This window comes from Adiantum capillus-veneris, chromosome 2 (assembly GCF_014529385.1).
Source record: "Adiantum capillus-veneris isolate H3 chromosome 2, ASM1452938v2, whole genome shotgun sequence".
NCBI lineage: Eukaryota > Viridiplantae > Streptophyta > Polypodiopsida > Polypodiales > Pteridaceae > Adiantum > Adiantum capillus-veneris.
This window is the reverse complement of record NC_140932.1, coordinates 79,095,622-79,110,999: the sequence shown is the minus strand read 5'-3', so window position 1 is coordinate 79,110,999 and position 15,378 is coordinate 79,095,622. Positions and strand designations below refer to the sequence as shown.

At 45.5% G+C, this 15,378-nt stretch overlaps 1 protein-coding gene across 1 annotated transcript in view; it reads left to right on the top strand.

The window, feature by feature from the left end:
* The window catches only part of LOC147463040 (ankyrin repeat protein SKIP35-like), a 47,492-nt gene that overhangs the window by 21,962 nt on the left and 10,152 nt on the right, over window positions 1-15,378 (top strand). The window lies entirely within an intron of this gene.

Below are 15,378 nucleotides of genomic sequence, written 5' to 3'. Positions count from 1 at the left end.
GAGAGAGAGAGAGAGAGAGAGAGAGAGAGAGAGATGAAATGAAATGAAATGATATATTAACGTCTACAAAAGGCCAAAATGATATATTAACGTCTACAAAAGGCCAAAATGACCTATGAGACCAAATTGATTACAATGATGAGTCTAGTACGGGTACAAACCAAGAAAACTAAAAACTAAAAACTGAGATAGGAGTGCTGCCGACTCCTATGGGTGGCTGGTAAGCTGAGCAATGGTATCATGCTACAAAGGTACAAAGTGGGGATAAGTGTCATCATGATACAATATAGCAGTAGCATGAAGCCTATCCTGATCGACACTCTGGGTGTCGTGCTAGAATCCTATGGATCCTCTGCGGCAATCTCCGTCGGTGCTGTGTGGCTCCCCTCCTCAATCGCGGTCGTCTCGATCTCCCCAACTCTATAGCTCGGTCAATGAGAGTACCGCTGGTGTGTGTATGGGTGGGAACCGAGCTCTGTGATGGTGGTGTTCCCTCTGCCTCTGTGGTACTCGTACTGAAAAAATCTGAGATGCGTCTCTGGGACTGTCTCTGTCTATGCCCTCTCAGTAGAGAGACTCTATGTCTTTGTATCTCAAGTAGAAATAATCCGAGACATCTCTGATCCTGATATCTCATGACTCTATCTAACGAGTCAAAGCCATCTCTGAATAAACAATGAAAGCGTCCCCGTATCTCATGTAGACTGTGCAGTGATATATGTAGTGAAACTCTGTCTCTGGCTCTGCATAGCTTAACTGACATATCCTACTATATGTTGGTATGCCTCTGAATCTACCTGTCTCAATCCGAAGCTGGTGTGAAGATGTGCGAATTTGGCCTATGGCACATCGTAACCCATGAGATAGATGTCTGTCCATGTAGCTGGGCCGTGTGACAAAACCGTCTGTCGTGAGATGGAGAAGATGCTCTCTATAGAAATCCCTCTTCGTACCCAAGTCCCGTGATGGCTCTATCCATGTCCTCCTGGTATCAAGCTGGATAAGATCGTGCCGAATGAGCCTAGTAATCTCCATACGTGGTGCATCAAGAGAATACTGGAAAGGGGGCAGCCTGTCCATGTTGAAACCATGCCTTTGAAACCATAAGCTCATCTGTGCATACCAACATGATGTATCTCCCTGTAATGCCAGCTGTCTGGATGACTCAAGAGCAAGCCTAGCATATCTGTCCCTAGTGGTGTCCCATAAGCTGTGTACAAATGATACTGACCTGGTAAGTGCCTCAACCTCCATAGGTGGGGCAGCCAGCTCCGCTCGTATGATGTCATGTGGAACTGAGGCCTTGACTCTAATCAGCCTAGAAATCATAGATACCAAGGGCCTCTCCATATTACTCCATCCAACACTGTCAACAGACGGTCCCCAAACGAGAACCCCGTAGTGGATAACTGAAGCGACCAAAGTGTCGAAGAGCAAGAGTTTTGTTCGAGGTTCTTGGAACTCAACCTGCGAACAAATCCTCTCTAAACCACCTAGGGCTGCATAGGCACGAGTCAATCTAGTGTCTGTTGCCACTTTCAGTGTGAACCTCGGTCCACCAAAGACCACCCCAAGATATGTGTATGCATCAGTGTACTCCAGATTGTCCTGACCATATGTGAATGAGTGGCGTTGTCACAAACGGGAGCGGCATAGCAATATAAAATACATTCGGATAAATAGATTTTATCACTTATTACTGAACCCCCTCGTAATAGTATCTTTATTACTGAGGAGAAGTCTATACAAGCACTTGAACCGAACGTATTACCACGTTCGTTCTAGAATAAGACTTGATGGTTCCCGGAAGCCTCAGCTTCCGATTCCTAGGGCAAAACCCTATTCCAAGGAACTTCCGTTCCTTATTCCAATTCCTCGAGAATCAAGGTTCTCGCCTCTGGATCTCACCTTCTAGACTCAGGGCATGGCATCCCTGCAACTCTTTTCCAACTCTCTTTCCAGAGTCCTCTTCCCGCAGAACAACTCTACTTTCCCGGACACGAAGTCCTTACTTGGGAATCCCAACTTCCGGATCACAACTTGAGAGACTACCTCTCTCCGATCCGTGGATCTACTTCCCAAACTCGGGTACAAAACCCTTGGGCTGATCTGGCTCTAGTTCCTCAGAGCGCTTTTCTCCTGCAGAGGCTCATGCCTTCCTCTGCTCCTACTCCCTCACTAAGAGGAAGTACACCTGCAAACAAATACTCAGAGTTCATAACATGTAAATCCTTACTGTCAAAGTCTCGACGCTCGAAACGCAACTCCGTTCTCGAAAAGCAATTCCCCGGAAGAGATCTCTCCATAGAAAATCCTCTCTTCCAATCCTACACACAAAAGAGGTGTGTTCTCGGGTTCCTTCTCGTAAATCAGCCCCGTCTACGACGTTTATGGGCTGAAAACAGAGAAAAACAGCAACTTGTCGTGATGGAAACACGCTTCGTAGGCACTTCTTCGCGAGGGAACTCACATTTGGTACACTTGGGCCAGCCATGGGCATCACCGGCAACGTCTTCTTTACGGCTGAAATCTGCTGCAGCATCTCCTCCTTGCAAAGATTGGTCCTCCTTCTGAGTGAGGGCATGTGATACTTTTATAGCTCCTAGCCACAAGCACGAATAGCTGCTCGCGTAGAGATCGCAACTGTTTTTTTTTAAATTTTTTTTTCATTTTTTTTCCACCGTTCTGCCAGAAAAAAAGAGAGAAAATGCTGGCTGATGTGTTGCCTTATTTATTAGATGACTGCCCACTTATTAAATGGGCGGCCGGCGTATTTTAAAAATAGTCTGAACTTGCCCAAAAACTCAATAAAACCTTATAAGTTAAAAACAATGCTTTCACAGCACTTCCCAGGCGTCCCTGGATGCAATCACATGCACAGTTGCAATGCAGACATAGACTTCCTCGCGGGAAAGCATCTGCTTTCCCGAAAAGTAATCCCGCTTTTTCAAAAAGCATCTGTTTTTCCTCAAAGTTTCCTTTGAAGCCATCTTCATTCAAGTGCTTGCTTTTTCCTTGTGCACAATTCTAACACAGTTCGGAATTTCCTCTCGACTATGGATATTCCCTTTCCGATGCACCCGTCACCCACCTTGTGACGCATCAGGAATACCCATCACCTAGTCCTTTCCTACCAAACTTACTGTACAATCTCCTTCACGATGCTCTATGTCACCCATCCTATGACGCATCAGAGATGTCCGTTCCCGGATGGTTGGATACTTCTTTCCTATGCTCCCTGTCACCCATCCGATGTGACGCATCAGAAGTACCCGTTCCTGGTGGCCTTACAGATATTCCCGTTCTCAGTGCTCCCGTCATTACTTTGAATGACGCACTAGGAATACTTTGTACTCGGATGTCTCCAGTGAGAAAAGCCCTCTCACTTAAAATTCCCATAATTCATTTAGAATTATTTTTCCTTGGTGTTCCAAGCGAGAAAACTCTCTCACTTATAAATCCAATAATTCATTTAGAATTATTTTTCTGTAAGATAAAGCCAATGTAGCAACAGGCGTGGTATTAAATACCATAACCTTGGTTTTACCAAGGTTGACAGACAATCCACTATCCCTTGCAAAACTATGCAATGCGTCCAAATGTCTCTGCATACCCTCTGGTGAGTCTGATATCAACACGATATTGTCAGCATACAATAAAAGAGGGATCCATGTCCCTGCAAGCTTAGCACCTCTACCTCCTCCACTGTCAATATAATGAGAGACCTCATCAACATACATACCAAATAAAGTAGAGGACAATGGGTATCCCTGTTTCACTCCAATGGTTGGAGTGAACTATGTCAGATATCCCCTCTGATGTGCGTACATGACCCATCACTAAACTTACAATGCCATAATCCCCCATATCAGCTCTGTGGGTACCCCCAATTCCATAAGTCAACGCATCAATCTGGCCCTCGGCATTGTGTCAAAAGCTTTGCGGAAGTCCACAAAGCTGCAATATATCCGTCTACCATGTGCTCGACCCTCCTCAATGATAGCTCTGAGTGTAAAGACATGATCCAGTGTGGAGAAACCCCTCCTGAATCCAGCCTGTCCAGGTGCCTGTATGCCCATAATCTTTGCCCAACTGCTAAGCCTATGCTCAAGGGTGGATGCATACAACCGTGCCAATGTGTGTCCAACCATGATAGTATGGTAATTCCCCGGCACTGTGGGGTCTCTTGTCTTGAAGATAGGTACAGTAGTAGATAATCTCCAAGACTTAGGAAATCCCTCACATATGACACGGTTGAATAACCGTGCAAGCATCTCTGCCAACAAGCCCCCCGCATGTATAATGTGCTCTGCTACCAGACCCTCATGATCTTGTGCCCGTCTGGTCTTCATCCTGTCAATGGCCTCCTTTACCATCTCAGTGGTAAAGAAGGTGCTCGTAGTCGGACATGGCTGTGGTGGATCTGGTAGTGGTGGCTGTCCAGGTACAGTGTATAAAGATACTGCATACTGCCCCCATATCTCTGTAGAAGTAATCACTGGTGGGGGAGACTGCTCATGGAATAGACGCCAAGCCTCTCCTGAATCTCTATTAAGGAAGAGCTGATATAAATCTTGCTCCATCTGGACCAAGAAAGCTCGCTTCTTCCGCCGTACTAGTGGTCATGTAGCAATACGAGACTGTCTATAAGTGATCACTCCTAATGCAAGCTCCCGTTGTACTTGAGCTCTCCTCTGTCGACACTCCTCATCATACCAGCTGTTCTGAGGCATGTGCCCAGAACGACGTCTGTGACCAGGCTGAGTGTGTGGGTATGCCTCTGTCGCTGCCCCATGTAATGTCACTGTCAGCATAGATGTGATCTCCTCCACTGTGTATACTGGCTCTGAGGTGCATAAAAGCCTACGTATCTCCTCTGCATAGACCGAGTCAGTCTCTGGTGTAAAAGTATAGCGTGGATGTCTACCACCCTGTGAGGCCTGAGATGTATTGTACTCAAAGGAGACTGATAATGTCAGAAGTGCATGATCTACTGCTATCCCAACAGGCTTGGGTCCCACTGTGAAATCCTGAATGTGAGAGATAAAGCTCGGATGTTTCAGAACATAGTCTACAGTATTGGACCCATGTCTGTGTGGAAAACAAGTAAAACCTGTAGACGATGGGAAAGTCGGTAAGCCATTCAGTATGGCTAAACTATGAGTAGTCGTCATCTTCCTGAGGTATCTTCCATACTTGTATGCTCTCTATCGTGTGAGCATCTCTCAAGCCCCATCTCTCTGGCTCTAGCACTCTGAGCATCTCCTCTGAGGTGTCATAGAAAACCGTCTGTGAACTGCTTGTACGGGCATTGAAATCCCCCAAAAGTATGATGTTTCCATCCTTGGAAAACTCCCAGATATCATCATCAAGTACAGAGTAAGGAGACTGTCCTCTGGGTGAAGCATATACTGAAGTGCTGGGAGGAAAATAGCATATGGCGATGTACAAGGAATGTCCAGTCTCTGCCCTGATCCTCACCCACAAGTATCTGGCTTGATCATCTCACCGAACTATGTGCAGTAGTGGCTGGAGCTCCTCTTTAAAAAGAATTGCTACACCTCCTGTCACGAGGACGTGGCAGTTATTAACCATGTCACAGAGATGTGGCAACTGCTAACCTTGGTTGTTGGTTTCTTTCCAATGGGGTTTATTTTATTTGTTTAAGACCCTCTTTTTGAAATAGCAAACGGTCGGACATTGTATGGCCAATGTGAACGGTAGATTCACCCGCAGACGGGAAATGGTCGGCACTGGAATTCGTATGGTAAGAGGATGTCTAGGCTCAGAGCAAGATCATATAGGGCCCCCCGTCGCACTTAGCAAGTTGGTGGATACTAGGAAGTGAACTCAATTAAGGCGTAAAGTCAAGGTGGGACTACCAACAAAAAGTATCCGACAGTTGGGCCACATTGCACGTTTGGATGCGGTCCCAATGAGGATAGATGGTCAGAAGACCAGTGGGAGCCCAACGGGAGCATCTCCTAAAATTTAGGGAACTACTATTTTGGGCCGTGAAATGTGTTCGCGTCATTACCTCCGGTATGACTAGGGGAACATTTTATAACTCTGCCGCGAAGTCAACTGACGCGTCGGTTGGGATATTTTTAAGCGGCGAACCCGAAACGGGAAAATGCTTGAAAATGCGCCAAGTGTCACATTTTGGTGAACTTTCCTCTTGCAGAAAAATGGGCGCTGATTTTTATGTTGGGAGAGGCCTCATTTGCAACCTGTCACAGGTTAAGAGCTATGGAGTGCTTCCTTTCCCTCTCATGTACAGTGTGGTGCTAGGAGTGATGCCCTGCACACTACACACTGCTCTCTCTCTCCCCTACGTGCAGTTATGTGATGCCCCACAAGAGGGCTACTCATTTGACTGATGTACAGTTGTGTGGGTTCATGCTTTTGTGCTGAGGCAAGAGCCTCCTTGAGCAGGAACAGGGGTAGCTAACTGCTCCTCCAAAGCAGGCACTGGTGAGGGTCATAACCTCACCGTACAGGTGCAAAATCAGCGCTGTGTATGCGCTGTAAATTCACTGTTTTTCAGCCGTACGGACGCCAGGATCATTGGGAATCGTGCCCCACTGGTCAAGGACAGTTAGGGGACTGTTTGGGGCTGAAAACAGGGCAAAAACCAGTAAATACAGCGTGCTGAATTTACTGTTTTTGGACAGGAATCAGAGGGTATACGACAGTGCAAGCGAGTTCCAGCAGGGGAATTGGGTTCGCGCAAGTTTTGGGGTTGTTATGCTGCCGAAATTTGGCCAAATCAAATGGTATCTAGGTGGATACACGTGAAGGATTCCCAGGACCTTACCTTGTAATTTACCCTCCTAAAGAATAAAGAAATACCGAAAGGGGCGCCAATTTTGGGGCCTACAGGTTGTCGGCGTCTGCTCGGAGCATTCTAGCTTCCGAGCCGTGTGTGTGTTCAAGTGTTAACTCCCGTCGCAGGTTCTCTTTGCAAAGTGCTCTGTGTGTGTGTTTAAAGTAGAGAATTTCGGGTGAAAGCCTGTTAGGGAATAAAGGCCGAAGTGCCTTGTACTTATAACTTATAAGTTAAAAAGACTTATAAGTGAGGGGGCCCAAGTGTGAATGGCCCCCTAGTCACTTACTCATATACTCAAAGGTGAAGCCCAAATAATATATAGCGTGGCTTTTTCCCAAAATCCAACGAGCCCTCTCTCTCTCTCTCTCACGTTCTTCTCTGCGTGTGCTCTTTCTGCGCCAATCTCCTCTCCTCCTTCACTCTCATTGCATAGGACAGCAAGTGGGCTCTCTCTCCTGCTCCCCCACACATGGTATCAGAGCTTTAGGGTTTCCAAGAGAGCCATCTTCGCAACACAGATCAGAATTCTGTTTTTGCTCGCTGCGGGAAGGATACTCAACCGTTTTCGATCAACTCTGTCGCGAAGGGATCCTCTCACCGTGTAGAATCGACCTCCGGTGACAGTTTCCCCAAAATTAGGGTTTCAAAAACTGGCGAACAGCAGCCTATTTCTGCTGAAATTGACCAATTTCGGGGTCAATTTGATGCAATTTCATTAGGGCAAGTCTCACAGGTCAATCTTACAGGTGTTTCCACCAACGAGGTTCTGAAAATTCAGCAAAACAGGTGTTTACAGGTCTGATTTTTGCCCTAAAACAGGGAATTTCAGCAAGCAAATGATGTATACACCTTGTGGAAACCTTTGGTAAGGGTTTGGCAGTGAATGTACGCTGTTTTGGGGTGATTTCGCGTGAAATTTGCTCGCTGTTTTTCTGTAACAGCAAGCTGTTTTTTGCCCGATTGCGCACATTTGGGCGTGTTTAGGTCGGCAAAACAAGGTTTCAGTGTTTGCAATCACTCAGAATGGCTTCTAGCAGTGAAAGTGGCAATTTGTTGCACATTCGCAAGCTTGAAGGTGCCCATAACTTTGCTATATGAAAGAAGCAATGTTATAATGTGATGTTGCAGAAGAAACAGGCGAAACCTATTAAGTTACAGGGTGTGAAACCGGTCGATATGGAGGTTGAAGAATGGGAAGAAGTGGACGAGTTGGCTCGCTCCACGATCATGCTTTCGGTGTCTGACAATTTACTCTTCAATGTAGAGAATGAGCAGACAGCATGGGGCATGTGGAAGCGTTTAGACGAGTTGTATGCACAGCAGAGTGCTGCCAGTAAAGTGTATTGGCTCAAGAAGCTTATGGATCTCCGCATGAAGGAGGGCACGCACATGTCGGTGCACCTCAATGAATTCAATTCTATTTTCAGCCAACTGACAGAGCTGAAATTCACGATTGATGAGGAGTTCAAAGCTACTTTTCTGCTATGCACATTGCCCGAGAGTTGGGATGTATTCCGGACAGCTCTTAGTAAGTGCGTCACTTAAGTATGCAGATGTAGAGAGTTCTCTCCTGATGGAAGAGATGAACAGGAAGAACACCACAGGTGGGTCTTCTAATGCATTGCACTTGAGAGGCAGGTCTCAACAGAGGGAGAAATATGACAGTAAGGACAGGGCACGCAGCAAATCTCGTAGGAAAGATGTTGTGTGTCATCATTGTGGAAAGAAAGGGCATTATAAACGGGAATGCTATGAGTGGAAGAAAGAGAAGAACAAAGGTGCTGAAACTGATGCAAAGGACAAGGGAAATGCCAAGAAGAGCACTGTGTTGATTGAGGAAATCAATGTTGCTAGTAGTTGTGACAGTGACAGCAGCACTGATGTACTCAATGCCTCTTCTGTGGATGCACATACCCTTGCTATGGGTTCTGATGTGGACATGCATACTTGGATTCTTGATTCAGGTGCCTCCTTTCATGTAACACCTCATAGGGATTGGTTTACACAGTACTCAGGTGAGGTGCAGGGCACTGTTTATTTGGGAGATAACTATGCATGTGACATTGCAGGTATTGGCAGTGTTCAGTTTTCTTTTGCTGATGGTATGACTTTTGTTTTGCACAAAGTGCGTCATGTGCCACAACTCAAGAAGAGTTTGATTAGTACAGGGCAGCTAGATGATGCAGGCTATCACACCACTTTTGGTGATAGTAAGTGGAAAATTTGTAAAGGGGCCCGGATTGTAGCCAAGGGTTGTAAATCGGACACTTTGTATCCTTTGCATGTATCTAGTGTGCGTGACCATGTTGTCGCCGTAACCGAGCAGCCAAGTGTTTCTTTGTGGCATGGCCGGTTGGGACACATGAGTAAAAGAGGAATGGAAACTCTGTCTCGTTGTGGTTATTTGCCGTGTTTGAGGTATGCTGATTTTTCTCATTGTGAGCACTGTATTTATGGTAAGCACAGTCAAACACCGCACAAAAGGTCACTTTCTTTGAAGTCTGACAAGTTAGACTTAGTGCATTCCGATGTATGTGAAATGCCACAGTTGTCCTTAGGGGGAAAGAAATATTTTGTCTCGTTTATCGATGATGCTACACGTAAGGTGTGGGTGTATCCAATACGTGCTAAAAGCGATGTTTTGGATACTTTCAAGAAGTTTCTTGCGTTTGTTGAGAATCAAACTGACAAGAAGCTTAGGTCTTTGCGCTCAGACAATGGGGGGGAGTATGTATCAAAAGCATTTATTGACTTTTGTGCTACTAAAGGTATCAAAAGAGAGCTCACGGCTCCTTTTAATCCCTCTCAGAATGGAGTTGCAGAGAGGTTGAACCGGACTATCCAAGAGAAAGTTCGGAGTATGCTGTCACATGCTGCATTACCTCATGGTTTTTGGGCAGAAGCTGTGCAAACAGCTATTCACTTGATTAATCGCTCACCTAGCAAGGCTTTGGGTGGAAAGGTGCCTGAGGAGGTGTGGTCTGGCAAGCCACCCTCATATGCACATTTAAGAGTGTTTGGTTGTGAGGCCTATGTTCACATCCAAAGTGAACTGCGCACCAAACTAGAACCAAAGTCTCATAAATGCATTTTCCTAGGATATGGTGAGGATGGTGAAATGGGGTATAGATTATGGGATCCCGCATTACGGAAAATCATACGCAGCAATGATGTCATCTTCAATGAGAATTGCATGCACAAACAGCCCACAAAGGTCGAGGAAGTGCGCCGGGTTGTTTTTCGTGAAGATGTTACATATGGACAGCCAAGAAGGCCTAATGTTCAGCAGCCTTTACATGCTGAAAATGGTGCTGAAAATCAGCCATTAGCTGCTGAAAATCAGCCCCAACAAGTTGCCATTGATGCACCACAGGTAGGGGAACAGGTTGATGCTCTTAGACCGTCCGTTGTTGCGATACAACCGGCTGAACAGCCTGCTGTTTTTTATGGTTTACAGGCTGAAAATCCACCTGTTATGGATCATTGGGTGCGTAGGTCTACTCGGGTGACAAGGCCCCCCGATAGATATGAACCGTCTTTGGACTATGTCATGCTTACTGATTGTGGTGAGCCGTCTTGCTATAAAGAGGCTATGCAACGGGAAGACAGTAAGAAATGGTTCAAAGCAATGGTTTCGGAAATGCAGTCTTTGGAGAAAAACCATACATGGGACTTGGTTGATTTGCCTAAAGGGCATAAGGCTCTGCCATGTAAATGGGTTTACAAGACCAAGGTCACATCTGATGCTTCTTCTAAGTACAAGGCACGTTTGGTTGCTAAAGGGTACAAGCAAAAGCATGGTGTTGATTTTGATGAGATTTTTTCTCCTGTTGTAAAGCTTGCCACATTACGTCTTGTTCTAGGCCTGGTTGCTTCTGAAGATATGGAGTTAAAGCAAATGGATGTCAAAACAGCGTTTTTGCATGGCGATTTGCTTGAGATGATCTATATGATGCAGCCAGAAGGTTTTGTGTCAAAGGGGCAAGAGAAGAAAGTATGTAGACTCTTGAATAGCTTGTATGGTTTGAAACAGTCTCCCCGTGCATGGTATCACAAGTTTGATACATTCATGAGGTCTCAAGGATACAAAAGAAGTAATTCTGATCACTGTTTGTATATCAAAACGGCAAGTGATGGATCTCTTCTATTGCTGATTTTGTATGTTGATGACATGCTTATTGCGGGTAACAATGTCACGGAGTTGGATGCACTACAGCAAAGCTTAAAGAATCGCTTTGACATGAAGGATCTTGGTAATGCTAATCATATTTTGGGCATGCGTATCTCTCGAGATAGGATCAACAGGCGTCTGTATCTATTTCAACGAGATTATGTCAATAAGGTGCTACATCGTTTTCATATGGATGGGGGAAAGGCACTTGGTACTCCGCTGCCTCCATATGTAAAACTGACTGCACATGACTGCCCAAACACAGATGATATGCGGGCTGAAATGGCCAAGGTTCCTTATGCATCAGCCGTTGGCAGTTTGATGTATGCTATGGTTGCTACACGTCCGGACATTGCATTTGCGGTGGGAGTAGTAAGCAGGTACATGAGCAATCTTGGCAAAAAGCATTGGGAAGCAGTGAAGTGTATCTTGAGATACTTGAAAGGCACTAAAGACTTGTGCATTTGTTTTGGGAAGAGTGAGACATCTGTGCATGGCTTTACAGATGCAGATTTTGCTGGACATCCAGATTGCAGGAAGTCTACCTCTGGATATGTGTTTACTTTCACAGGAGGTGCAGTTTCTTGGATTTCCAGACTGCAAAAATGTGTTGCTTTGTCTACCACTGAGGCTGAGTATGTGGCTGCCACTGAGGCATGCAAAGAAGCTTTGTGGCTCATGCGTTTGGTAGAAGAGCTTGGCATTAAGTCACCGGTTCCTGTGCTACACTGTGATAGTCAGAGTGCTATTATGCTTGCAAGGAATCCTGTTTTTCATGCCAAGACAAAGCACATAGAGGTGAAGTATCATTTTATCAGGAGTGTGCTTGATGACAAGAGCATTACACTTGTCAAGGTGCACAGAGATGACAATCCTGCAGATCTTTTGACCAAGAGTCTTCCAGCAGAGCGGTTTGCATATTGCCGTCAGATGATGGGTGTTGGATGAGTAAGTGCATGATCAGCTGTTGTATCATAGCTAGCTGATTCTTTGATCTCCCAAGGTACATTGCCTTTAGGTGGGAGGTTGTTAGGGAATAAAGGCCTAAGTGCCTTGTACTTATAACTTATAAGTTAAAAAGACTTATAAGTGAGGGGGCCCAAGTGTGAATGGCCCCCTATTCACTTACTCATATACTCAAAGGTGAAGCCCAAATAATATATAGCGTGGTTTTTTCCCAAAATCCAACGAGCCCTCTCTCTCTCTCTCTCACGTTCTTCTCTGCGTGTGCTCTTTCTGCGCCAATCTCCTCTCCTCCTTCACTCTCATTGCATAGGACAGCAAGTGGGCTCTCTCTCCTGCTCCCCCACAAAGCCAACGCCTACCGCCCTACGGGCCGGTTTCACCTCCTGATCCTCTAGTCCGATGCTCAGATCTGGTGCATGTCCGGCAAGCTGTCTCCCATCTGTATCTTGATATATGCGGCATCAACTGTCCTGGAGCTTGACGAGTCTCTGAGTAGAAAACAATGTCTGTGTCTCTGAAGCTGTCCTCAAAGGCCCCCACATCAACTCTATACGAACCATTACAGTTCCAAACCACCATCCGAAGAGTGGTCCAATAGGTCTCGCACCGTCATGTAGAGCGGTGCTCTGTAATCACTACTCGTCCATTTCTGTAGAAGGCCAACTTTCCCTTCTCCCTTGTTGCTATAATCTCCGGCATGACCTCTCTCATATGTGCAAGCTGTGAGAGGGGAAGGTCATCTCCTAAAAAGATACGTGTTTTCTTGAGGGTTGGCCTCTTCTTTAAAACGTCTTTCTTTTCTTCCATGGAGGGAAAGCGCAAAATGAGAGCTCGTTCTTTTGAACTCTTCCCATTACCTTCATTTTTCTTGCCCACTCTCCAAGCTTGTGTGTGCGAGGGCTTCTCCGCCCCCATTGTAACAGACTTGGACACTCCAAGTCAAGAATCAACCGCGACAGCACCAAATAACCACTTCAAAACAATTCACAGATCACAATAGATTTGCACTGGCCCGGCGGAGTTTCGTGTCTAGAGATATTGGCCCCAAAGACTGGCGCCCCTTTTGGTATTTCTTTTTGTATTAATCAATTCAAAGTACAAGAGAGTGGGTCGGGATTCACTCTCAGACTCTGCGTCCAGATGCTCTGAGAAGTGTGGCACTTACTACTAATTTAAAGGTTACAAGGGATGCCCAAAAGCAGAGCCCCAAAAGCTTTTAAAATAAAAAGCATCAGTTCTCTCTCTCTCTTAGAGAGTCTTTTCTCTTTTTTTATATAAAAAAAAAGCAAAATTCGTGTCGCTCATCATTTTCATAATTTTTTTAAAAAAATTTTTTATAGTCTCCGCGATTTCTGGAAATCAGGGTTTTTGGCAGAAATTAGGGTTTGCAGGAATTTTAGGGTTTCTGGCAAAAATTAGGGTTTTTGCTGTCCGCCAGGTCATCACATTGTGACATACCCCCCTCTTCAAAGCATTGTAATCGATCGCGATTACGCCTGCAAAACCGACAAAAGCCATAAACCGTCTTAGTAGACACTGACTGTTAGTACCTACGTACTAGGAACACACATCTAGCACATGTACAAAATCGACAGTCACATCACCAGACATCATAGGACATCACCAGATATCACAGGACATCACATGACATTCAACATTCATTCGGATCTTAGACCATGATTTATCGGCAATGTAGCTAGCAATCACATCTAGGTCCAATCGGGACCTCATCGATGTCCGATTGACTAACCCCTATTGCAACCATGTCTATTCGAGATCAATCAGACCAAAATGCTGCAGTCATTTCGTCTATCAGTTCCTGCACTCACAAGAAGTCAAGAACAAATCAGTATCATAATCAGGAATTCCATTTCCTAAAGTCATCCAACAGAATATTGTCAGCTCTCAGTATCCCTGAAGCTCAAAGAGACATTAGTGACTTTAGTATCAAAATCGAGGCATCTGTTGACAAAGGAGCGGAGTAACTCCCCTCTTGTGCATCCCACTGCACCAGATCTTCGGCCAAGCTGAGTTTCTGGGTTCCGTTTGGAGTAGACTATGCGAAACCAAAACATCGAGGAGTATCTGCTAGGTCCTCCTCCTCCATCCACTTCGCATCAAATGCAGGAAAGTTCTTGAACTAAACCAAGAACCGCCTTCGGACTTTACCTTTCTTCGTATCGTTATGTGCCAAAATCTGTTCAGGAACAAGGATCTCCTCCTTTTCTTCCACTTCGGGTTGCTCATCAGGCTCCCCATCATCAGGCACATTACCCTTAACAGGTTTCAAGAGACTCACATGCAATGCATTGTGAATCCTCCAAGTATCTGGCAATTTCAATCGGAAGGAGACATCATTTATCTTTTCAGTTATCTGGAAAGGTTCGTAGTGTCGCATACTAAGCTTTGGAAAAAGCCTCTCCTTTCCCTTTTTCTTTCTTAGGCGTGCCTTCTCAAAAGTAAGAGCACCCAATCATCCTCCTTCAATTTCAAGTCGCGACGATGGCGATCCGCTGCCTTTTTGTGTCGTTCTTGAGACTCCTGCAAAGTCTCGCGAACCTTGGCAAAAGCCGTATCCAAATCTCGCGAATATTCATCCGCTTCAAATATCTAATCTTTCGTGCTCAAGAAGGATGGAACCTTCGCAGCACTTTCAACAATCTCACATGGCGTCTTCCCCGTCGAAGAGTGTATCGTGTTATTATAGGCAAATTCCACCAAAGGTAAGTTCTTTTTCCATTGAGTCTTCTGATCCGAGATACAAGACTTCAATAAATCTAAAATCACTGAATTGGCAATCTCAAATTGCCCGTCAGTCTGCAAGTGGAACGATGACGAGAACTGCAACTGCGTGCCAATGTTCTCCCAAATTGCCTTCCAAAACAAACTCATAAATCTGGGGTCTCTGTCGGAGACAATCGTCTCAGACGTGGGATGTAATCGGAAAATCATCGTGATCTTTCTGTGTTCTCGGGAGATCAAAAATGAAATCCATTGCAATACTTTCCCAGGGGTGGGTGGGTACGGGTAAAGGCTGTAACAATCCCTGTGCCTTATGCCTGTCAAACTTGACCTTCTGGCATACCAAGCAACTGCGCACAAACTCTTCCACATCCTTTTTGAGTCTCGGCCCAAAGAAGTATTTCTCTACCCCCTTCATGGTGGTAGCAATGCCGCGGTGACCCGTAAAAGGTGGACAGTGGCATTCAGTCATAACCTTTTCCCTCAACGGCTGTGTAACGCACAACATAGTCTTTTTCATCAAGTAGCGTTCCCGAAGGGAGTATCCAGCTACTGTCTCCCCATCCCGTATCCGTGTGAAAATATCTGCAAAATCTGTATCTGTGGCATACTGATCGACCATATCCTCGAAGCTCCTATGATGTATCGCGGAAATAGCCAGAACCAACAG